The sequence below is a fragment of the Vicugna pacos genome, chromosome 35 (genome assembly GCF_048564905.1).
Source record: "Vicugna pacos chromosome 35, VicPac4, whole genome shotgun sequence".
NCBI classification, from domain to species: Eukaryota; Metazoa; Chordata; class Mammalia; order Artiodactyla; family Camelidae; genus Vicugna; species Vicugna pacos.
In genome coordinates, this window is record NC_133021.1 from 27,677,881 (window position 1) to 27,703,156 (window position 25,276).

General features: G+C 44.3%; 1 long non-coding RNA gene across 1 annotated transcript; it reads left to right on the forward strand.

Annotated features, from left to right (window-relative positions):
- Nucleotides 1-12,517: 12,517 nt before the first annotated feature.
- LOC116279838 (uncharacterized) lies at nt 12,518-20,089 on the forward strand. The gene is made up of 3 exons (XR_012067092.1): nt 12,518-12,689; nt 17,224-17,351; nt 19,886-20,089. It is a non-coding gene; the product is annotated as an uncharacterized lncRNA (long non-coding RNA).
- The last annotated feature ends 5,187 nt before the right edge of the window (nt 20,090-25,276 follow it).

Here is a 25,276-nt window from a genome sequence, read left to right on the forward strand (position 1 = left end):
CCATGTTCTATTAAAAAAAATAGGATTTGGAAATAGGAATTGACTGAATGACTCATTTTTCCTTGAATAAAACCATCAGAAAAGCAACATTTTGAGGAGGTAATATACCACACCACTAGATGACAGTCTTTGAGGTCGGGAAATCTGAGCTGAAATCCCAGCTTCTAATAACAACTCAAATTGGGTATGTCTTCTTTAGCAATTTTCTTCTTTGCTCCAAGCTTCGCTTTCCCGCAAACAAGAAGACAATGTTAATATCCACCTCTCAGCTGAGCAAGTCAGTTAATCTCTGTGACCCGCAGTCCCTCTAGCTATAAAAATGGGCTGTTAATGCTGATCTCAGAGACTTACTATTAGAACTAAGTGAAACCTGCTAAAACACAGTAAATGTAAAGAAACATAAATCTCATAATTGAGTTGCTTCACATTACTTGTGGAACATGGTGGTGTATAAATTAGAAAGTAATTAAACAGTGTTAAGATAAATACAAATGGAGAACGGACTTGGAAATTCTCTGAGCAGACAAATTTTTTTTTTTTGGAGGGGTGGGCCAGGAGGCTAGAGAGGGAGTGAGGAATATTTTGAGACAGTGTAACATCCCACTTTTAATTAAACTTTTACCCACTAGTTTAAACACCCATGGATGAGCATTACCTGAAACTATCATTAATGTGGTGGTTACTAAGTGGTGATTTTCAAAAATTTTTATCAGTCCATTAATAATTAATTAATTTGAAGTTAATTTGCAATACATGTTAATCTGATTTTTAAGGTATCTCAATGAGCTTATAGATTTTGTAAAAGATATTTGCAATTTTAAAATTATATTGAGATATACTTGACATATAACATTACATTAGTTTCAGGGTTACAACATAATGATTTGACATTTGTATATATTGTGAAATGATCACCACAATGTCTAGTTAATATCCATCACCATTATGTAGTTATGAAACTTTTTTTGCCTTGTGATGAGAACTTTTACAATCTACTCTCTTAGCAATTTTCAAATGTGAAGCACAATATTATTAACTATAGTCACCATGCTGTATATTACAACCGCATGATTTATTTCTTTTATACCTGGAATTTTCTACCTTTTGAAACCCTTCACTGGTTTCACCCATTCCCCATCCCCTGCCTCTGACAATCACCAGACAAAACCACTGGAGCCACAAAAAGCAAAACTAAATATAGTTTATTTCATGAACATAAGTGAAACTTGGGTTATTTCTTGTATATGCCTCTGGTAATCATAAAAGAAACAAGTCATCTTCCTAAAAATAATCAGTTTTAACCACTCTCCTGCCATCTGGAAACCCCTATTGTCATAACCAATCACTGTAAAGTTTAACAGACTTCCTCATTTTAACTTTATAAGCCATCCTGTAACTCCAAGTGGTTGAACTTCATTATCAGTTCTGAATTTTACAGCTCCCAGTTAGAAAACTGTTCTTGCATGCACAATAAACTTTTAATAAATGCTATTTTATTGATCTGGTGGTTTTAATTTTGCTACTTCTGGGTTGTTGACAATACATGGAATTGGTAACATAATTAGTAGAATTGTCTAGTCAGTAGTCAGTCAGGGTCTTATGAAAAATAGAAAACCTGATTTACATTTGGCAATGGCCTGATTTGCATTATTCTTGCCTTTTTATCATTGCATGGGTTTGTCGTGGAGATCAATGTCTACCAGGCATAAACAGACAAACACATTTTACCTCTTGACCTGGTCAAGTCTGAATGCAAGTGGACACGCGAGGTAAAAATGCAGCTGAATGTTGGCCCTATTCTCACTTCATCAGTTTTCAGCTCAGGTTTCTTCCCAAAGAAAGCTGATTTTTTTTTTATTGCTTTATCTCTGCTTCTCAAACCCTGGAGTATAACATTTCTAGAGATTTCTGCACAGCCATGAAGATTTTTTCCCACACAAAACCAATGTCTCAGACTTCTGTAGTTCTTCTGACAAGTTCTTTATATCTGTTTCTCCTTCAGACACAAATGCTAAACTCGAGGGTGACTTTATTTGAACTTTTTTTTTCATATTACACAGTCATACAGAAAATTTTAGTACAGTTGTAACATCCTTTAAATCTCCATTTTTAATATCCCCATGTGACAGCATTCATTATCATCACACTTATTATAGTTGCTAAGGATGGGAAGTTATTGTTAAACAGGATTTTAAGGTACCAGTAATATTAACACAGACATCAGAATTCACTGTGTTTAGGAGCTGGTACTTTCCTGATATTTAACTATTTTTGAGTCTCTGCTTGAACATGTCAGCTTTGGAACGTGTATAAGGAAGTTCCAATAGCACACCTAAAGACAGAATTTTTTTTGTAATTAAATATTTAATACATACAAATACACTACATATACGGTAAAAAGATAAACGCTAAAACAGGCACAATATAGCCACCACCCTACTTTAAAAATAAAATAATATCAATATTTTTACATTTTTCTCTTTGTCCCTTTCATGTATCAATTGTATATTCCCTCTTTCCTCAACAAAACCTTGAATTTTATGAACTGTTGCATTAACATTTAAAAGGATGCACTATTAGTAACTTATAATTGAAAAACATTTGAGATACTCATGGAAAAAATAATATCAAAACTCACATCTAAAGGCTGTTACTTTTTCAAAAGCAATTATTTTATATTTAAATTCAATTTTAATATTATAAATGATATGCAGAAAACTGGGGAGGGAAAATTATTCACAAGATAAAATTCACAGTAAAATAAATTTCTTAAAGACAGTTTTTCCCAGCTTCACTAAGATTGACAAATATAAATTGTATATATTTAACGTGTACAACATGGTGATTTGGTATGCATTTACTTTGAGAAATGATAACCACAATCAAGCCAATTAACACATCTATCATCTCACACAGTTACCTTTTTGTGTGTTTGGCAAAAACACTTGAGATCTACTCTCTTAGCAAATTTCAAGGAAATAATACATCATTATTAATCATAGTCACCAAGCTATACATTAAGGCTCCAGAACTTATTCATCTTTTGACCAAGATCTCCCTACTTCCTCCTTCCCTCAGCCTCTGGGAAGCATGATTATACTCTGTTACCGTGGGTTCGACTTCTTTAGATTCCACCTGTGAGATCGGATAGTATTTGTCTTCCTGTGTCTCACTTATTTCACTTAGCATAATATCTGCCAGGTTCATCCAAACTGTTGTAAATGGCAGGATTCCCTTGCTTTTTAAGACTGAATAATATTCCATTGCGTATACCACATTTCCTTTATCCACTCATCTGTCAACAGACATGTTGGCTACTGTGAATAGTGCTGCAACAATACATTTTTTATTTACCTTGTTAACATTCAGTCTAAGTTATACACTGCTGCCTTTTAAACAAAATTCTATTTCTGTTAGCAATATACTCTACACCCTACATGCCGCTTTTTAGCATTTAGGAATTAAAGCTTATTTAGTCACAGGTCTGGCATTTCAAACTTAACCCCAGCATGGTGTTGTAAAAGAGTAAGAAACACAAACTCTGAGGTACAGGCTCAATACTCATTAGATGCTACAAGCTTCAGTCTCTTCATCTATGAATGAATTTTTGCCAATACTAATATATATGATATATATGAGACATAAATGGTGTGTAATATATAGAACATATAAATAAACATATATATTACATAAATGTGCTTTTATCCACAAAGAGAAGATTAAAAGGTGTTTGGTTATCTCTAAATGTTACAAATTGCTCTTGAAGTATCACAGATTATTTCCAAAAATATTTCTTAGGTAGATTATAATCATAAATGCTCCCCCAAAAAGCTATTCAGAACAATTAGAATTAATTTTTTTTTAGGACATGTTCTGTCCTTGGCTCAGGGAATGCAAAGATGAATTAGATCTCCTACCCTCAAGAAGCCCACAGAAACATTCTCTCTGCTATGTCTGTAAAGATTTCATTTCCACCTGAGCCTGCATCATCTCCGCAAGCCCTCATCACCCCCCCCAAGCCCACATGTCCGAAGCCCACATCACCTGCCCAAGCCTACATCATGTCCCGAAGCCCACTTCTCCCCAAGCCGACATCATCTCCCCGAGCTGGCATCATCTCTCCAAGCTGGTGTCATCTCTCCAAGCCCATATCTCTTGAAGCCCACATCTCCCCGAGCCCACATCATCTCCCCAAGCCCACAGAGCTCTGCCCTTTGGCTTAACAAGCCCAAACCCTTTCAAACAAACAACAACCCAGGCACAAATCTGAAACTGCACGGTAGTGAGGCAGTAAGTGCAGAAGGGCCCCAGCCCCCGCGGTGGTCTGGCCAGGGCAAGGGTACCAGGGGAGGGGGTGGGGCAGGCTAAACAATGTGTCTAAGTATCTAAGCCCTTAGTTCCACATCAGCAGCCCCTCCCCGTCCCTAAGGGGGATGGACAGTTGCCAGGGTCACTCACTGTGCCTCGCACCCCCGGCCCACACACCACGGGGACCCCTCACACCCTCCTCCCGCTGGGCTTCCAGTGGTGACCCCTCCCTCACAAGTTACCATGTTCCCAGGGAATCAGATTCAACTTCCTTTATTTTAGTTGCTTGGATTTTTTTCTGAGTTTAAAAAAAAAAATTGAAAGGATTTTTAAAGATCCATACATGCGTTTATTAAGTGCTTACTTAACTGCAAAGCACTGTGCTGGGCACCGTAGGGTGGGTTTTCTTAAGTATAAGACCAGTCCGACCCTCCGGGGCCCAGCAGAGCCAAGCCCACCACCTGCAGAACCCACCTGCTCATTAGCACAAACTCCATCTGTTTTCCTCCTCCCACCACACCTGGCCCCCGGCCCTCGACTGTGCCTCCTGGGGTGACTTTCCCAATAAACCACCTTCCCACGAGTCCTTGATTGGGGGTCTGCCTTTGGGGAACCCAAACTAAGTCAAGGGGCAGATTCGCGTCAGCCACTCAGGGAACATGCCCTCCCCTCACACACACAAAAAGTGGAAACAAAGTTGAGCAAAGGAAGATGTGTTACAGTGAGGCCACAGGACTGGTTGCTAAATGAACCCCACAGGCAACAAATATGACAGAAATCGAGAGGAAAATTCCACTCCGACCCATTCGTGAGCACATGGAACTGTCTGTGGGAACCTTTGGCTTTCCAAGCCAGACGAGATCTCAGTGCCCAGTTACCTTATAGATTGTCACATCACACAGACAAGGTCTAAATGACGAAAAAGACACTGACCTAGCCAGTACTGGTACCCAAAACAGGATGCTCTGACTGAAAGCTGAGGCACCCTCCCTGGTGACTGTCAGAGTGAGCTGCCCCATAAACGTTCCAAGCTTTCTGGAAGTTTACTCAGCAGCGTTCAGGAAAAAGGAGAAGCCATGTGTTGTCCCCAGACTCCCCTCTGGAGGCCCCTGGAGAAGGAGTTTATGAGCTGCTACATCTCTGGTTCCTTCCTTGACATTCACTGGCTTTTTGATGAATGTTAGAGCAATTTTTCTGTCAACAGCTTCTCATTAGGGGCCTGGTGATGTTCTTTGTGACCGTTATTTTACTCAGTATCATTCCTGGTCACTGTCAGGAGAAGAGGTTCCATTTAGAAACCATCCATCTTGGCAGCAGCAAAGAGCTCAGATAATCCCACTTAAACACTCCTGCGCTGACAGCTGCCCCGGGGCTCGCACACAGAATTCAGATGAACGACCAGCCTTGAGTGAATGGTGCATCTTCTGGCTTGGCGCCTCCCCATTCCTTTAAAGACATATTTCAGGTTTGATAGTCTCTGTTTCTTTAAAAAATGAATAATGGATAACTTGTTGGTGAAATAATTACCCGGACTTACTTCTTAGAGATGACAGATTCTCACCATGAATGACAAGTCTGCCTTGAGAAAGTCTGACCAGCAGGTGTTGGAGGAAGGTGTCCAGTTTCCTTAATGGACTGTTTAGCTCCCCCCTGAAATGCACTAATTAACACAGCGATGCCTTAGGAAGGCCCTCGGAGACGTCCGAGGCTCCCGCCATGCATCAGCACCGATGCCGACCTTCCTACCGCCAGATACAGGAATCCAGCCTAGAACGGCTGTTTTCCCAAGAAAGTTTGGTTTCTGTTCGGTTTTGTTTTGTTTTGTTTATTATAAGCAATTTCAAACAGGGGAAAATCGAGAGAAGATATAGTAAACCCCCACGTGCCCCTGGTCCAGCTTTAACTATCATCAGTGGAGAATTCACCCATCATCACGGCCAATCTTGCGTCATCTGCCCGTCCCCACTCCTCCCACCCCGCCCTACTCCAGACTATTCTGAAGTGAATCCGTGTCCCCTCATCAGAATAGAAGAAACTGCTCTCTCCCAGAAAATCCCAAGGGATGTGGGAGCCCTGTGCTGGGAACGAGGGTCAAGGAGCAAATATTAGGACAAAAGACACTCCTGGTCCTCTAATTGCTCAGGAAATGACCAGGCTCTTAGGAGCCCTGTGCCAGGACCCTGGGAGCAGAGACTGACGTATACATTTTTCTCTTATCTCACAACAGCCCTTTGGGTGTCTCTCTCCAAGTTGCTCCCACGGATCACTTTCCAAAATAACTCCCTCCATGAAGACCTGGGGCTCAGGCTCTGCCTTCTGGGGGAAACCAAGGCTGAGATGCCAACCCAGGGGAGGGGCAAAGGAAGTTCCGGGGTGGCAGCCAGACAGGAGGCCTGGAGAGTGACCAGCCAGAGGAGAATGAAGGTGGCGGGAGGGACGTGTCCAAGCACCAGCTGAAACTCACAGACCCATGGAACATGGATGATGTTGAGGAAGGCTGTCCTGGGAGGCTAGCAGGAGGGAAGAGGGAACAGCACATATCTGTTTAGGCTGAATCAAAGGCCATCACTGCTGACTGAGTCAGTGGAAGGGATGCAGGGATGTGCTTGGGGTGAGCACACACTCTGTAGGAGCGAACTTCGGTAACACAAATCCAGATGTTTAAAAAATCCCCATACTTTGCACTCTCGGGAAAAACTCAGAAATTGAAAACACACTTTATGAAAAATTGTGAACCAGGGTGTTATTTCTACAAGCAATTTTTTTTTAAAAAAACAGAATTGCTTGGAGTTCAACCCAAGTGTGGTGATTCCAGGACATCTGCTGGAAAGAACATCGCGCAGCCACAAAGTGATTGCTCTAGGCAGAGCGGGGTCCTGTGTCAACCAGAAAAATGGCCGGAGTGGAGAACTGGGGAGATCTGAATTACACCTGTAGTTCGGTTAATAGAAATGCACCAGCGTTAAGTTCTTAGCTGTGGTGAATGCGGTGGTGTCTGGTGGCAACGTTAGAGGAAGGAGATCAAGGAACAACTCTTCTGTAAATCTAGTATTGTTTCCGAATCAAAAGGTTTTTTTTTAAACTGATTTGTATCTGTATTAGGGCTCTTTAGAGAACCAGAACCAAGAGAATAGAATAGATGGATGGATGGATGGAAAGATAAATAGACAGAGATCTCTAGAAAGAGACTTGTCACAAGGGATTGGCTCTCATAATTATGGGGGGCTGAGAAGTCCTGTGACTTGCCGTCTGCAAGCTGGAGACCCAGGAGCGTCAGTGGTGTAGTTCAAGGACCTGAGAACCAGGAGCGCTGCGGGCAGGAGACCCACATCCAGCTCACACAGTGGGGCAGACATGGCGAAATCTCCCCTCCTCCACCCTTTTGTCCTAACCAGGCTCTCAGTGGACGAGACAAGACCCACTGGCATTGGGGAGGACCATCCACTGTCTTCCGTTCACCCATTTAAGTTGCAGTCTTTTCTGGGAACACCCGACAGACACACTCCCCAGGAGCAGTGTTTAACCAGCTAACTGGGCAGCCTGGGATCCGGTCAAGTGGACGCATAAAATTAACCACCACAGTATCGGTGTTTGGGTGCACACAGCCCAACCCTGGAGAGATGCACCCAGAGTGGGCAAAGGTGTTTGCCTCCAGCGAGAACAGCTGGGTAGTGCAGCTGGGGGAGGGAGACTGACTTTTGTCTTGAATACCGTCTTGTACTTTCTCATCACATACACATCATACTACATTCAGAGAAGTTAAAAGTGCTCCCCCTGCTGCCCAGAGAGAGGTCTGTCCCGTCACAAATTGAAGGGAATGTTTCACGACGCCGGGAGCCCTGGATGTCCTCAAATTTCTCATGGCAGGAACACACGTAGGTGGCACCCGCCTTGACTCCCAAATGGAACGCACATGGACAGAAGCAATGACAGCACCTACATCGTAAATCTGAAGAGAACGTGGGAGAAGCCTCTGCCACACCTACCTCTCACTTCTGGAACTTTCACTAACTAGACCCAGGCAGGAGCTTTCAGGAGCTGTGACTTCTGATGGTTCCTGATCCCAGCGCTGACCGCTTGCCTCTCCCAGAGGCCTCTGGCCGTGTGGACACCACAGTCCAGGCAGCAATGAGGGGGCTCATTCAGCGTGACCGAGGTGGGCATGCTGGCCTGGAACTCCACACATCCGGGGCACCGTCTATACACCTGCTCTCTGCTCCCACAGAGATCCTGAGGAGATGGAAAGGGGCAGCCCAGGGAGGAATGTCAGGGGGCAGGGGCCACCCAATTCACCCCCTGTGCCCACCCAGCCGTTCCCCCAAGGCGTAGTCCACAGTCCCCACTGCTCAGGCCACCAAATGGGTAGGAAGGACCACTGAGTGGTCTGAAGCTGTTCTTCCAAAGACTCAAATAGAAATTGTAAACCAAAGTGATGGACAATAGACCCTTTCTAAAAAAAATTTTTTTAATGTAAGAAGTTACAGGCACCGGTGCACATCCCCTGCTCTCGGGGATGCAGATGGCGAGAGGGCATCTTGTAGGCAGGGTGTGTTCAGGAAGAGCACTCAGATGCGCAGCCGTGGAAGATGAGGGGAGCAGATCTGGCAGAGGCAGGGCCCAGCTGCAGCTCATCCGCTGGGAGCCCCAGAGCCCGAAGGACGGCCAGGTTCTTCCCCACTGGGCCACTCTGCCTCCGTCAGTCCCTGGATGTGGGCTGTGCCGGGAAGGGCAAGCCTGGCCCAGGTGGGCCCTGGGGCTGAGGGATTCCCCGAGTTCATCCCGGGAAACGGGTCTGGGCGACACGTTGGGCCCCTCACAGTAATAAAACATGCCCACGAGAACATGGAGAACAATTATGATGTGCTTAGAGAAAAAAGAAACAGGACACACATTTTTATCTGTAGTATGAACAACTGGGCAAAGCCAAACAATGAAACAATTTTTACAACCTTTTCAGTTTCCTAAAAAAAAAAGACCAGAAGAAAATATTCCAGAAAGTAAATAGTCATTTTTTTCTGGATGTGGGGCTACACATAATTTTTCTTCTTCGTTTTACTTTTCTATACTTTCCCCAAATGGTCTATGATTTTTAATTAATCAAAAATCTAAAAAGGGGGTCATGGGATCTGCTTTTGTCGCTTCTGTTATTAAGCTTTGATACCATTTCATGAATTAATTCTGTGCTTCTAGGAATATTGACTCATGATCACGAAATGTCCAAATGTTTAGGGTACTATGTAAGAAAGAAATTGATCCTATAAAACAACACACTCCTTGCCCTTTTAGGGAATTACAGGTTCAAAGAAAAAGTCTGGGGCCTTCTCTTTGGAAAAGATAAGCCTTCAATTAGAATCCCTTGTTCTCTGCACTTAAAGCAGCAGTTACAAACTTTTCCAGCAGAGGACAGTGAAAGCTTAGCTCTCGATAGAAATCCTAACCGGCTAGGTTACCGGAACTGGAAAGTCACATTGGTTTTTCAGTCCGGAGAATAAAAGAAATATATTTAGAAGGTTCACTATCAGTAAAGTGAGTTAGATGTCAGTTCAGCTGAGGCAGTGAAGAAGAAGGAGCTCATAAATAAAATTGTTTTCTTTTTAAAAAATATTGAATAATAGAGTCAGCTGAGCTTACAGTGTGCTATAAAGATTGTTCCCTGATTGTTGTTCCTGGCTGGTTGTCAGAGGAAAGACTTCATATCAGGGTTCCTCATACTCGACACTGGGGACACGTGGGGCCAGATAATCCTTTGTGGTGGGGCTGTCCTGGGTGCTGCATCCATTGCAGACTGTGCAGAACCACCCCTGGTTTCTACCTACTAGGCGCACAGAGCAATCTCCCCCACCCGCTGTGACAACCGACATGGTCTCCAGACATTGCCAAACGCCAGACGCGTTCAAAGGTCCTGAAGCAGGAAAGCCTGCAGCCTCGGGTATCTACCCAGCAAGACTACCGTGTAGAATAGGCGAGAGGGAGGATTTCTCAGACAAGCAAAAGCTGGAAGAACTCAGCAACACTAAATCTATCCTAAAAGAAATACTGGAAAGTCTTCTCTAAACAGATATTGTCAAATGTCCCCTGGGGAGAGGGACAAGATCCCACCCTCCCCCCCGAGTTGAGAACCATTGCCCCTGATGATTATCTAGGCCAGTCAGTTTCTAGTTAAACGTGGCATTCATGGTGTAAATGAGGTCAGAAGGGCATTTCAAGCCTGCCTTGGGTGTTAATATTAGAGGGCAGGGCTTGTTGGGCGCTTCCAGGCCCTGGGCTAAGAGCTTCCCACGAAACTTGGCAGGTGGCTGCTCCTGTTCTACACTCAGCTCCTGCTCAGAGCTCAGCGCCCTCCACCTTCTGCAAAGAGAGTCAACTCTCAGAAGCCTTTAAAGAAAAATGGAAATATTACTGAAGATGTCCTAGGAGATGAAGACAAGCCTCTTCATAAGGCTCTCCCATTGACATGTCCACCCTTGACCTCCCCCTGTTTGCCCTTGACCCCCCAGATTCCTTTACCGGGCCTGACAGGGGAGGGGCAAACTTCTGTCTTCAGCTCCAGCTCACCCAGCACCCCTCACAAGACAGTGTCATTCCTCCAGCACACCCCATCCCAAGACCCTTACCAAAGCGTGCCCTCTTAACAGATTCGCAGACCTGGTAAACAAGCTTATGGTTACCAGGTGAAAGGAGGTGGGAAGGGATCAATTTGGGAGTTTGAGAGTTGCAAACGTTAGCCACTGTATATAAAAACAGATTTAAAAAAACAAATTCCTTCTGAATAGCACAGGGAACTACATTCAATATCTTGTAATATCCTTTAATGAAAATGAACATTTATCTTGTGGTAGCTCACAGCAAAAAAAATGTGACAATGAATATATGTATGTTCATGTATAACTGAAAAATTGTGCTCTCCACTGGAAATTGACCCAACATTGTAAACTGACTGTAACTCAATTTAAAAATGTTTTAAAAATGAATATTTATATATATATACACACACATGACTGGGATATTGTGCTGTACACCAGAAATGGACACATTGTAACTGACTATAATTCAATTTTTTTTTTAAAAATCCCCCCTTCAAACAAGTTTCTTGCTACCAAGGAATATTTTTCTCCATATTGTTTTACTTCCATTCATCTCATTTTTATGGACAAGGATATCAAGGGATTGCCCCCAGATCTCACAGATAAGTCATGGGAGCAGGACTCAGGCTCCAGGCACAGAGAACGAACTTCTGTCAGGGCTCATGATACTTCTATGGGCTCACGAAAATGTCTTCATGTTTACTTCTTTTAAAGTCAGAAAAACGTTGTCATAAAATAGAATTTTAAATTTTTTCTGGAGGACAGGGCCCAGCAAGGCAAAAGTGCCTGGGCCCACCGCACCAAAGTCATCTGGTAGCCCTGAAATGCTCTGTTTTTGGTGAGAGTGTAGCTGATACCCACCTACTTGATGCAGGTCCAGTCTTGGTCAAACAGAGAGCTGACCCCAGGAATAGGGGAGAAACGGTAAAAAGCACAGGTCTTATCAATTATGGGATCGGTCGGGTCATTTTCGTACACTGACATCCTCACTCAACAAACATTTCTGCTGCAAATGAAAAAAATAATATTTTTAAATATGACTAAACTTTCGGTTTAAACACTACATTAGTTCCAAATGATGAAAAACAGAGGATTTTTTAGAATTTGACACTAAATCCTTGAGGCACCATGATCTCATTAGACGCTTTTCCAACACTGGGGATGGGGGAGTCACAGTCCTTCACTCGTTTTACTGCCCCGTTTCTCTACCAACTAGAGGTGATGTCTTAGTCTGTTCGGGCTCCCGTAACAAAGTATCACTGGTTGAGGGGGCTTAACAACAGAAACCTATGTTCTTACAGTTCTGGAGGCTGGAAGTCCAAGATCCAGGTCCTGGCAAGGCCCAGTGCTGGTGAGGGCCCTCTTCCTGACTTCCAGACAGCTGCCTTCTCACCGTGTCCTCACACGGCAGAGAGAGACCTCTGGTGTCTCTTCCTCTTCTCGTAAGGAAACCGGATCTATCAGATCAGGGCTCCACCCTCATGACCTCATTTAACCCCAATCACCGCCTTGAATTGTCTTCCTCTCCAGTGCAGTCCCATGAGGGGCTGGGACTTCCACATCTCGATTTGGAGGTGACAGTTCAGTCCATAGCCAGTGAGCTGGTCAACCAATTCATAGCTGGCATATTTTTAGTATTTAACTTCAAGGCTGCTCGAAACAATCAAGGAGGAAGGGTGTCATTCTTTGAGCATTCTTTCCAAAACCTCACCTCGTCTCTGCTCCTTTGCTCCAATTAATGCAGAATATAATGACGTCATACCCTGATGGCAATCTCTTCTTTCATGCCTGGAGTTGGTGAGTAATATGGGTTATTTCTGTTTGGGGTGAGGTGGGATGTTTTGGGTTGGGTTTGGGTTTTTTCTTCTTCTTTCCTACTCTGAGAACAAGAAAAAGCAGGATTTCTGCTTAGGAAAGGTGGTAAATTAATCGCCGAGGAAAGAAAATCTGTCAGAACTGACTGTTCCATTCAGCAGCTAATATTTCTCAGTAGTCTCTGTTTTCTGCTAAGCTCTGTTTCTCCACAGTTGACTGTGATTCTGAAGAGTCCATTTTAATGGAGAAATAAGATTTTTTGAAAACATATTTAGCAGGGTCACAAAATTATACCATTAATTCTGTTTTGTTTGGTCTGATGTTACACGTATATTGCCTGGGCACATGGTCCCTCTTGGCTGAACGCCACTCTTTCTGATGTTTGCACTGATGACTTCTTGATGTTCAGATAATTTTCTGATGTTTAATCTGAGACAGCCTTCTCCTAACCACCCAATTCAGAGCCCTCTGGTCACACTGTCCACCATCTTACTTTAATTCCCTTCTCAGCAACTACAGCACTGATGCTTTTTCTTTTTTCTTTTCCCTCCCTCTCTTCCTTGTCTATTTTCTTGCACTAGAATATACGTTGCATGAAGCTAGGGACCCTGTCTCTCTTGTTCATCTCTGGACTCCTGATTTCAAGGACATGCCTGGAGTAAGCGCGTTCTCAACAATTATTCGTGGAATGGACAAATGAATGAGTGAGTGAGTGAATGAATGAATGAACATGCTCTCTGCAAGGAGGGGAATTCTGCTTTTTATCTTGGTTCAGCCATTTCTGGCTTTGCTTGGAGAGCTCCTTACAATCAGTGAGAGGACTGCGAAAGGAGCTGAGGCCAAGGAGAAGGATGCTTAACCGTGAAGGAGAGAAAATCAAGAAACAGAGAGCTGAATGGAGTGTGGGATTCAAGAATTCCCCTTGAGGGGGAAAGACCTCTACGCTGAAAACCACAAGACACTGGTGAAAGAAACTGAAGAAGACACAAATAAACAGGATATTCCATGATCTTGAATTGGAAGAAATAATATTATTAAAATGTCCCTACTACGCAAAGCCATCTATAAATTCAGTGCAATTTCTATTCAAAATTCCAATGGCATGTTTCACAGAAAGAGAACAAAACGTCCTAAAATCTGCATGGAACCACAGAAGACCCTGAATAGCCAAAGCAATCTGGAGAAAGAAGACAAAGCTGGAGGCATCATGTTTCCTGATTTCAAACTACATTACAAGTTACAGTAATCACAGCGGTATGGTCATTGGCATAAAAACAGACACATAAGTGGATGGAACAGAACAGAGAGCCCAGCAGCAAACCCACGCATATACGGTCAATGAATTTACAGCAAAGGAGCCAAGAATATACAATGGCAAAGGACAGTCTCTTCAATAAATGGTGTTGGGAAAACTGGACAGCCCCATGCAAAAGGCATTAGATTATAATGTGTTTAGAGCTGACATTATATAACATAATGCTATATAACAAAAAATATGACTTTTCTTTTTATTAGAGAACTACTATGCAGTTACCTGATAAAATTTTGTAGAGAGAGGCACTGCAGGAAATAAAAAGAAGTATGCATGAGGGTCCCACTTGTTAGCATGTCCAAGAGGGGGCTTAAAGCGGTCTCCACGTTGGTAGTTCAGACGCACTTGTCAATGGCTGTCAAAATTTCCCACTGGAACTGTGCATGTTAGGATCGCCTGGAATGTTTCATGCCAGACCTGCTGAAGCAGAATCTCTGGGCTTGGGGGAATGCGGGTATTTGCAATTTTAACCAGATCCTCCACTGATTCTTACACATCATATCAAGAGGAGGAGAGAGAGAGACCCAGTGACCAAGCAGAAAATCTTCCTGTACAGCACACACAAGTTCACAGCCAATAAACCTCCCCCATGCCTGTGTTTGTTTTGTTGCTTTTAAGAAGGGAGTTGAAATCCTAGCCCGTGAAACTTATTTGTTTGTTTTTTTAAATGATGCTTTGATTTCTCAGTCGGGTTGGGCTTATGCTGCCCTTGGCATCCTCCCAGAGAATTTCAGTGCCAGGGAGAAAATGTGTCTGCCCTCTTATCCACTTTTGGAGCACGATCTCGCAGGAGGTCCCCAACTTGAGACACCTGAAACTCAGGCACGGGTTTGGAACCTGGCTAGGCTTCAAGAGCAACCAAAGAAAATCCAAAGGCAAACTCCGAGGAGAGTGGACCTTCCCCACGGACACCTGGGGGATCTGGAAGGCTAGAGAAGTTAATTTCAGGAACAATGGGAAACTGGTTGTAGCTCTTTCTAGATGTGTCGCATTGATGGCTATTTGTATGAGAGAGATGACCATCCCCTCCAGGCTTAGGCTCGCAAAGGGTAGGGGCTTGAAACGAGGATCTTGGAAGAAATGCACATGCCTTGAAGATGAGGTCTACTCGTACGAGTTGTGTAGAGCACCCCAGATAAGATCCATATGTAAAGGCTCATTTATAACAATAGCAGCTTAAATTTTACGCAATTCCAGTGAGTTTTTGGTGTGTGCCAGAAGCTGTCAACCAAGCAAGTACACAAATGCCTGCCTTCCCCCAAAGACAAGGTCAATAGCAACAGATATCTCCAGCCCTGTCCACGCCTTCTGCCAGCCCTGCCCAGCAGGCCCCAAGCCACCAAAAAGCTCCACTCTCATCTGCCTCACACTGGGCTTCCACATATGATTTCAAGTAAGGCAACTACCCTGCTCCTTTAAATTTTCTATTAAATGTTTGAAAATCATCATGCTCCCTAATGTAATGCCTTTTAGGCCAAGAAAAAGGGATTACCCTCCTGAGGCAGAGAGCTCCCTCTGTTAATGGCAGGTGTCAGATGTATTCACTTCCTCTTGTTGTTATAACAAGGGACCACAAACTTAGTTGCTTAAAAACCTCAAATGTATTACCTCACAGTTCCAGAGGTCAGAAGTCCAACATGGCTTTTCACTGGACTAAAACCAAGGCGTTGGCAGGACCACATCGCTCCTGGAAGCTCCGGAGAACCTGTTTCTTTGCCTTTTCCAGCGTCTACAAACTGCCCACAGCCTTTGTCTTGCAACTCCCACCAGCAATCACATTGCCCCAACCTCTGCTCCCTGACCACGTCTTCGTGGGTTCTGACCCTCCTGCCTCCCTCTTGTGGTTATATTGGACTCACCTGGACAATCCAGGCATCTCTTCCCGGTTCACAATTCTTAACTTAATCCCACGGGCAAAGCCCCTTTTGCCACATAAAATAACATATTCACAGGTTTCAGGAATAAGGACATGGACATTTTGGGGGACTGTCATTCTGCCTACCACATCGGACCAGAACTCAGGTTTGTTGATGCACAGCCCAGGTGTCCCTACCATTCTCAAGCCCTCACTGCCCCATCCATCCTCTTGGGCTCCTCAGAGTGCAAAGTCATCTCTGAGGTTCAGAGACAGCAGCTAGTTTGAACAGCAGCAGAGGATTTCCTCTTAGAGTGGTAGTTTACCCTTGTGCACACCCTTTCCACTTCTGGTCCTCCATAACCACCTGCCATGTCACCTGACTCCTCAGAAGCAAGGGGGGTGCCCCTTAGGTACAGCGTGTGTCTTGGTCGTTCACTGAAAGGGCTAGGGGTGGACTCTTCATCCAGGATTAAAGACAGTACTGCTGACCTCCTGGGGCACCTCTTAGGGCCCTGAGTATGCTGGGATGGAGCACCCTGATATCTACAAGGCCATAGGAGTAACCCCAGGCCTGGCACAAATGCCCACTGGTCATATTGATCAGAAGCCAGCAAAGAAATGGAGACGGTGGGGAGAAAAGGGAACCCTCCTACACTGTTGGTGGGAACGCAGTTTGGTGCAGCCATTATGGAAAACAGTATGGAGATTCCTCAAAAGACTAAAAAATAAACTTACCATATGACCCAGGAATCCCACTCCTGGGCATATATCCAGAGGGAACCTTAATTCAAAAAGACACCTGCACCCCAATGTTCACAGCAGCACTATTTACAACAGCCAAGACATGGAAACAGCCTAAATGTCCATCAACAGATGACTGGATAAAGAAGTTGTGATTTATTTACACAATGGAATACTACTCAGCCATAAAAAGTAATAAAATAATGCCATGTGCAGCAACATGGATGGCCCTAGAGAATGTCATTCTAAGTGAAGTAATCTAGAAAGAGAAAGAAAAATACCATATGATATCACTCATATGTGGAATCTAAAAACAACCAAAGACAAATGAACTTAATTATAAAACAGAAACAGACTCACAGACATAGAAAACAAACTTATAGTTACCAGGGGGGAGGGAGATGGAAAGGGATAAATTGGGAGTTTGAGATTTGCAGGTACCGACTGGTATATATAAAACAGATAAACAAGTTTATACTGTATAGCACAGGGAACTACATTTGATATCCTGTAGTAGCTCATGATGAAAATGAATATTCATGTATGAATGAAGCATTGTGCTGTACACCAGAAATTGACACAACATTGTAAACTTTAATTAAAAGCAAAAAAGAAAACAGAAGCCAGCAAAGGAGGGAATCAAGGCCAGGAGAGTGGCCCGGCCAACCACGCGTCTGGTGTCCAGGTGCGGCACACATGTGTCTGTGGAGGACTAAGGTGGCTCATTTACGAGGTGGGTCTCTCTATTCACTGTCAGATAACACACAGCAGAAAACTCTCCCCAACCCCCAGGTGAGCGTGCGCGCGCACACACGGACACGCCCGGCCCGCCCCTCACATGACTGACCAGGCCAAACTGTAGTTCCCTGATGACTGGGGCAGGGGGAATCAGGCTGGACTTCAGAGACGCTGAAAGGTATTCCATGGCTTTTCAGGGAAGTAATTAGATACAATTCTACAATGGTTCAGTGGACCCAAGAGAAGAGCTGAATTTCAAAGTGCATTTGAACATTTGGAATGTAAGCTTTTTAATAGACTCAACCCCCGCCATCAGAATAAGATTTTTTTTAAGAAACAGAGGAAAAGAATTGGGAAGAGGGCTGGGATGGAGGCAGCCCAGACAACAAGGCTGCGGACCCCGCTGTTCTCGCCTGAGGCTCTGGTTTCTGTGAGTAAGTGCTCCTCTCCCTTTGGCTCCTCTCCTTTCCAAGCCCAGAAGTGACTGGTTCCGAGACTGCTGTCCACTTTCACACTGTCTCGGGAGGAGAGGATTTGCTGACCTTTTCATGCCACAACAGCTGGAAATTAGGCCTCTGAAGTGGGTTGTTTTTTTTAATGTGATGGGTCACGAATTCCCCAATTTTCTGCTGCCCCTCTGGTCCTACATTCGTTTTGCTTCATTACCTTCCTGACCCTTGAAGGCATTTGAGTTCAGGAATTATGGTCCACACTGGTGACACCTAGACAGTGTCCTAAAAGTGTAATGAAATGTACAAACAGTGCTAAGACCTGTGTGCTCGATCCTCTCAGATAGAAAACCATTCAAGAGAAGGTCCTTGCCTTCAAGGGCCCCCAAATCCTGGAGAAATGGGGAGCATGGGTACAAGGCCTAACAAATGATGCAATGGCTGGAGTCTGCGAAAAGCACAGGAGTGATCTCTGTAGGCTGGAAAGGACAAGAAATGACTTCTCTTGTTCATGACATCCAGACCCTTTATATGGCTTGGAAGATTCCTTGTCAATTACTGAATATTACGTAGGTACTTGGAAGGACGTTGCTTTCATTGGAGAGAATAAACCAGCGCATCCTGGGAAAGAGAGAAGCGTTTGGGAAGCTGAACATGAGGGAGGGCTGGATGTCACCTTGCTGCCGGTGGAATGGGGAAGGTGAGTGAGCAGAAGACTGAGTCAAGAACCACAAGACGTGGCTTCTAGTCCCGGCTCTGCAGCTCCCCGGCTGTGAGATTTGGGGCAGATCATCTACCATTTTGAGATGTCCATTTCCACATCTGTACAATGAGGAAGGGGTGGGGAAGTGAGAATCATTTTTAGTTCAAACGCTCTGTGGTTCTAGGGGAGGAGACCGCCTTTTTCCTATAGTCTCTAGAAGACACGATAATGTTTGTTCCTTGTATTGTAAGGCTTGGTCACCAGATTCGCCCAAAGTGGTAATCCCCAGAATGGTTAAGCAGGGTTTCTGAATGTTTCCAAATGTATTTTAGTAAGAACATATTGAAAGCCTGATGAGAGTTATGACATCTTTATCTGGGCTAAATAAAGCACACCCTCCTATTCACACAAAATATTACCTAGAATCGCAGGGAACTGACGCACGGAGGTTAAATGCTCTCAAGAGAAAACAACAGGAAAAGACCACAACGAGCTTCAGGGTCTTGGATCCGGCTCTGCCTGTGGTAGGCGTCTCATTCTTCTTAAAACAATCCAAGAAAAACCAACGTGAAGGTCTGAATTGAAAACAAACCTAGAAAAACCTGCCATAGACAATGAAAACTGTTTCCTCGCTGAGAAAGGTGGCCTAGAGAAGAGAACCCCAGGCCCGAGGGAGGAAGGCAGAATTAAAGCCATTCATATCGATCACAGCCAAAGAAGGAAGCCCTGCAGGAAGGGACTAGTGAGGCTGTAGCAGGAATTACAACCAAAGACAGGAAACTAAAACGGGGGGGGGGGGGGGGGCTTATCTCATTAGCTCATTTGGATGCAAAGCTCCGGGGAGGTGTTTTGGCTCAAAGCAACCTTAATCCTTCCACGGAGGATTCCAAGATCAGCTGGAGAGTAATTCGTGCTCTCTCAAACCTCTCCTCTTGGTCCTCCCCCGTTTGGAAAGTGGGAAGGCATTCAGCTAGGTTAAGCGAGCATTTTATCATTTGAGCTCCTGGAACATTTATGTGAGGTGTTCCTTTGGAAGCAGCCCAAGGGTGAGGGTACAGATGTGTCTCACAGAAGAGGAGAAGCAGAGCCCAGGGGTCCAGCGCGGCCTTGGGTTTCATGCCCACAGCTGCTTCTGCTGCCCTGGGCTGCCTCCAGGTCAGAGGTGAGAGGTGACCAAGCACCCAGGCAAGGACTCCTGCATCCTGTAAAGTCACAGGCAATACTGTCCTAATCTGCTCCCAATATGACTGATGTATTTATGGCTCCCAAGTCACTTAGGGAGAACGGCATCCCTGCAGAAGGGCAGAATCCACATGTGCAAAAGGACTTTGGGGACAAAAAGTAGCATGCAACAACTGGTGTGTTCTCCTCTTTCAGGGCTGTGCCTGTTGCTACTGAGAAGGATGCTGAAGCTAGCGGCATGGAAGTGAGGCTGGAAGGGTCTGGTAGAGGCTGATGGTGCGATGCAAGGAGCACATCTCGGGGGTGTTTCCCATCACCCATGCTCCATCCGCCAAGGGCACAAGTTCCTGATCCTACACAGGGAATCTGGCCATTTTAGGCAGCTCCCTCTGAAGTTTGAGAGCCACTACATTTTGGACATTGTAGGAAAGACCACCAGTGTTCATAAAATTTCCATCCACTTGTCAAGTGAAAAAAAAAAAAAAAAAAAACCAGACAACCTAAAAGTTGAGAGTTTTGTTTTAGTCGGGGACCTCAGGGAGGACTATAGCCCAGGAAGGCCGCCTCCCAGTTAGCTCTGAGGGACTGATCCAAAGAGGTGACAGAGGAGCTAGACCATGCACAAGTATTTGCTGAGAAAAAAAAATAAAAAAGGTACTGGAACATCAAAAGATTGACTCTGCCAATCACAAAAAAAAAGGTATCTCAAGTTAATGGTGTTAGTGCTTCTCTCTGTATGGGAAGATGCAAGAGTCTAGGCTCATTGAACTCATTCCTTTGATGTGAACCTTAACTACCTAGGGCCAGTCTCCCATGTTTCTCCATCCTGAATTCCCCTCAGGGCAAACCAGAAGTGGCTGATGGCTTGTTCGTGAGCAACATCCTTTGTTTACTTAAAATAGCAGGCTACTTTTTTTTGTTCACACACTTCATTTGTTTTTCGTTTCCCACCAGTCACTGAGGGGACCCGTCAATGGGGAGGCTAAATAAAGTTTCCCTCTGTTCTTCCCAGTTCTGCCCACCAGGGCTCCGCTTGAAACGTCCAGTCAGGCATCACAAATTTAACATGCCTGGAACAAGACTCTTGGTTCTCTCCCCACACCTGCTCCTCCTCCAAATGTTCCAAAGGGGAAAACTTGGAAGCATTCTTGATCCCTCTTGTTGTCTCTCATGCCACATCCTATTCACATTGCCTGACAAATTCTGGGCTCAGCTTTGGGTTCTGAACCACCCTTTCACCATCCCTTCTGCTGCACTGGAGTCCAGGAACTGTTTCTCTCACTTGCAATAATGCAAAGGCCTCCTAACTGCCTCCATGTCCACCCTTACTCCCTACACACTGTGCTCCGCACCCAATGGCCAGCTGTTAAATACTAAGTCAGATAGGAATATTCCTTCAGAATCTTCCAGACAGACCCCATCCCTCTGTAAACATAATCAAACTCCTGGCCACAGCATAGGAGGCTGTGTTCCTGGCTGCCTTTCTGGTGCCTTCTTTCCTACTCTTTGCACTCCAGCCCACCCACTTCCATGCTGTGTCCAGAGCATGCCGGGCTCACTCCGACCTCAGGACCTTTGCACGCACCATTCCCCATGTCTGAAGAGCTGTTTCTGAGGCCCTCAACATCTGCAAGGCTCACTCTCACTTCTTTCAGGTCTCTACTCATATGTCACCTCATCAGAGAGGACTTCTCGGCCATGCTGCCTAAAATAACAGCATTTCTTCATCTTTCCCTTAACCTTCTTTACTCTTCTTTATAGCACACATCACTACCTGATATTCCTCTAGATCCTTTGTTCTTTTAATATTGCATCTTTTTGAGTGAGGAGTTTTGGCTTGTACTCCGTCTCTATCCCTAAGACCTAGACTGTGTCTGACACAGAATAGACGTTCAATAAATATTTTTGATGCATGTCATTGGTTAGTCTGCCTTGATGGGTGAATGATGGCATTAACTATTTTCTTCTTTACAGTGAAATATCATACACACAAAACTGCATATAATGCACATGCACCATTTAAAGAATAAACACCCAGGTATGACCATGCAGTGTGCCAACAATATCTTCTGAGGGACCAAAACAGATTTTATATCAAGTCCAAGTACTAAATTCTTTCCCATCATGATTCAGTTAAGACTCTCTTTGATGTAAGTAGCAGAAAAGCTGATTCAAAGTGGCTTACATGGTAAGGAAATTTATCGTATAAAGTCTCCAATTCTCTCCATTCTGCCTTCCTTGGGATCAGCCTCATCCTAAGGCTGACTCACCACTAATGGTGACAAGATGACTGCTGATGGATCCAGGCAAGATGCTTTGTCTTCCTTGTCCAAGAAGGAGCACCATGTGCTCACAGCGTCATGAGCTAAAGATGCTGAGAGCACTCTGATTGGACCTGCATGGGTCCATTGCTCACCTCTGGACCAATCACATGCCTAGGGGAATGCGATATGCTAATGGACTTAGCGAAGTTCAAGTGCTCCAGCCTTGGAACCCCAGGTAGGAACACGCCAGTCCCTGAACAGAAACCAGGGAAAGGCAGTAATGCAAGCTGGAATGGCATTCACAAATGTCCACTCTATAAATCTTTTCACCAAAGAGCTCCTGACCCCTGTAGTTCAGAGCCAAATTTACCCAATTGTAAACATTTTCTCACAAGCTTCATGTCTACTCTCCCAGAGCAAGTGGAACAGAACTTGAAGCAGACAGACAGATAAAAACAGGCAATGCACGAAGCAGACACAAGATTCCTAAAAATGTGATCATTTAATCACAAGGGCAGAAAGACCAGCACAGCGGCTCACCCATGATACCCACCCACCAATGACACCTCAGTGTAAAAGGAATGGTATGATGACCCTGAGGAATGAAACGTTTAAGCTGTAGCCAGTAGACAATGTTTGCGAAGATAAAAGGATGGTGAATAGATTTTGAAGAGATTCTATCAAACATGAACTTTTACAATGATGACACTCAAGGAGAAAAGTTTCAGTCCTCCCAAATGATGCCAACTAAATGAATGGCTGTTAGCTACAATTATCCAAATTATAGTGAGATGAGAAGCCATACTTTCCACAATTTGGGGGAATTTCAACCTATTACAGACCTATTATTAGGAAGAAAATTATAACAATTTATTGAGCAAAATGAATGTTTTTTCATAAAAAGCAATAGGTATTCCCCCCACCTCTCCAACCTCAAAAGTTAAAAAGGGGAACTTAAGCCTCAGCTCACTGTATTTCCCAATCCTAGTAAGAAGCATGTTGGAGCTACAGGCTTATCCACTGCTTACTGGGAACCTGATTTTTTTTAGCTTGAATATTCCTGATGGTGTTTTGAGTGAGGAGGCAATGGCTGCTATAACCGGCAGTTTTGCACATGGAAAATCAGGACACAACAGCCTAAATGTCCATCAACAGATGACTGGATAAAGAAGATGTGGTATATTTACACATTGGAATACTACTCAGCCATAAAAACTGACAACATAACGCCATTTGCAGCAACATGGATGCTCCTGGAGAATGTCATTCTAAGTGAAGTGAGCCAGAAAGAGAAAGAAAAATACCATATGAGATCACTCGTATGCGGAATCTAAAAACAAAAACAAAAAAACAAAGCATAAATACAAAACAAAAATAGACTCATAGACACAGAATACAAACTTGTGGTTGCCAAGGAGGCAGAGGGTGGGAAGGGATAGACAGGATTTCAAAATGTAGAATAGATAAACAAGATTATACTGTATAGCACAGGGAAATATACACAAGATCTTATGGAAGATCACAGAGAAAAAAACATGACAATGAATATATATATGTTCATGTATAACTGAAAAATTGTGCTGTACACTGGAATTTGACACAACATTGTAAAATGATTATAAATCAATTAAAAATTTTAAAAAAAAAAAAAGAAAAGAAAACCAGGACACAAAGTAGTGAAATACCTCACTTTGGGGTGCACTGACTCTACTCAAAAGTAGTACCTCCCATTTTGATCCATTTTCAAATATGTTGGGTTGTTGGTTGTTTGAAGATTACTAAACACAAAAACGAGAGGAATCAAGATCAGAGAATGAGTAAGAGACAGGACTCCAGCTGGGGACGCCACACTGGGGATTTTGTTCAATTTTTTAAACTCAGTTTTGTATCCCACAGCCCATAATTTTTTTTCTTTTTAATCTTTTCCTTCTTTAGTCAAAGAAGCCTTAAGAGTAGAAATCGCAGGTGGCCCCCAAGATGAGCTAGTCTGAGGGCCACCTAGTGAAGGCCTTTACTCCAAATGTTTTCTCCACCACTGCTGTGAGGTTCCCCCAGTGGAGGTCACTGGGGGAGGGAGGAACAGGTATTTTGCCATCTTCAGCAGTCTTCTGGTAAACTACATACACTCCTGGGAGACAACACAGAACCCGGGGCAGCCAAGGCCCTGATGGAAGAGAAGCAGGTGGGCAGCTGGGCAGGGGACAGGCGGGTGTGGGTGTACAGCTGGGAGCAGAGGTTAGACGGGCTTATGACTGTTCTCTTAATGCAGCCTGACCTACAACTGTCTGTACTTCTCGCCCCTCCTGAGCTTTCCTTTCTAGTCTAGAACAGTCCACTTATGCTCTGGTCATTTCGGAGAATTCCTTCCATCTCCAGGCCTTGCCTCTCTCTCCTGGACCTCGTCCCTGCTCCCCTGATGGGTACACCTCAAATCACCTGTGTTACTCTGCTCAGGATGCCCTCACAGGGTACCGCAGACTGGAGGCTTCAACAACACTCATTTATGGTACTCGGGACCAATGTCCGACATCAGGGCGTGGGCAGGGCTGGTTTCTGCTGAGGCCTGTCTCCTTGGTGTGTTGACGGCCGTCTTCTCCGTGCATCATCACATGGTCTTCCCTCTGTGCCTGTGTTCAAATTTCCTCTTCTTACAAGGACAGCAGCCCTATTGGATTAGGACCCTACAGGATTAATGACCTCATTTGAACTTAACTGTCCCTTTAAAGGCCCTATCTCCAAATACTGTCACATTCTGGGGGTATTGGGGGCTCAGATTTCAACATGTGAATTTGGGGTGGGGGTGCATCACTCAGCCCACAACAATGCCTGACTTTAAAGCATCCCCTCAAAGGCCCTTGACTCCTGTCCTGAAACATTGCCCCTAAACCCATTTCCAATTCATCATAGCAGTTTTCTTTGATTCAGGACTTTCTAGTCTCTAGTTCTCCTGGTAAACATTAGACCAGACACTGTCCTTTTAAATTAGGAGACCAATCCCTCAGGCAATTCATGGTTGGTTTGTGTGTCTGTGTGTGTGTGTGTGTGTGTGTGTGTTGTCAGAACTCAGAATGGGTTCTGTATGGGGAATCTTGAACTATCCACCAAATGACTTACTCTGAATTGGGTTTCTTTGGTGATAGGCACGCTGCGACTTCCTGAGAAGCTGCAGACCCAGGTGAAGACTAAATTAAAGCCTTTTGGTCTTAAAAGAAGAAGTTGCATCACTGCGGAAATAAAAAACCCAAGTCCTTGTTCCTTCTGCTGGTTGAATCCTAGGGATTACAGAAATTCAACTCGGGCAGCATTGGCCCAGATCTTTGAT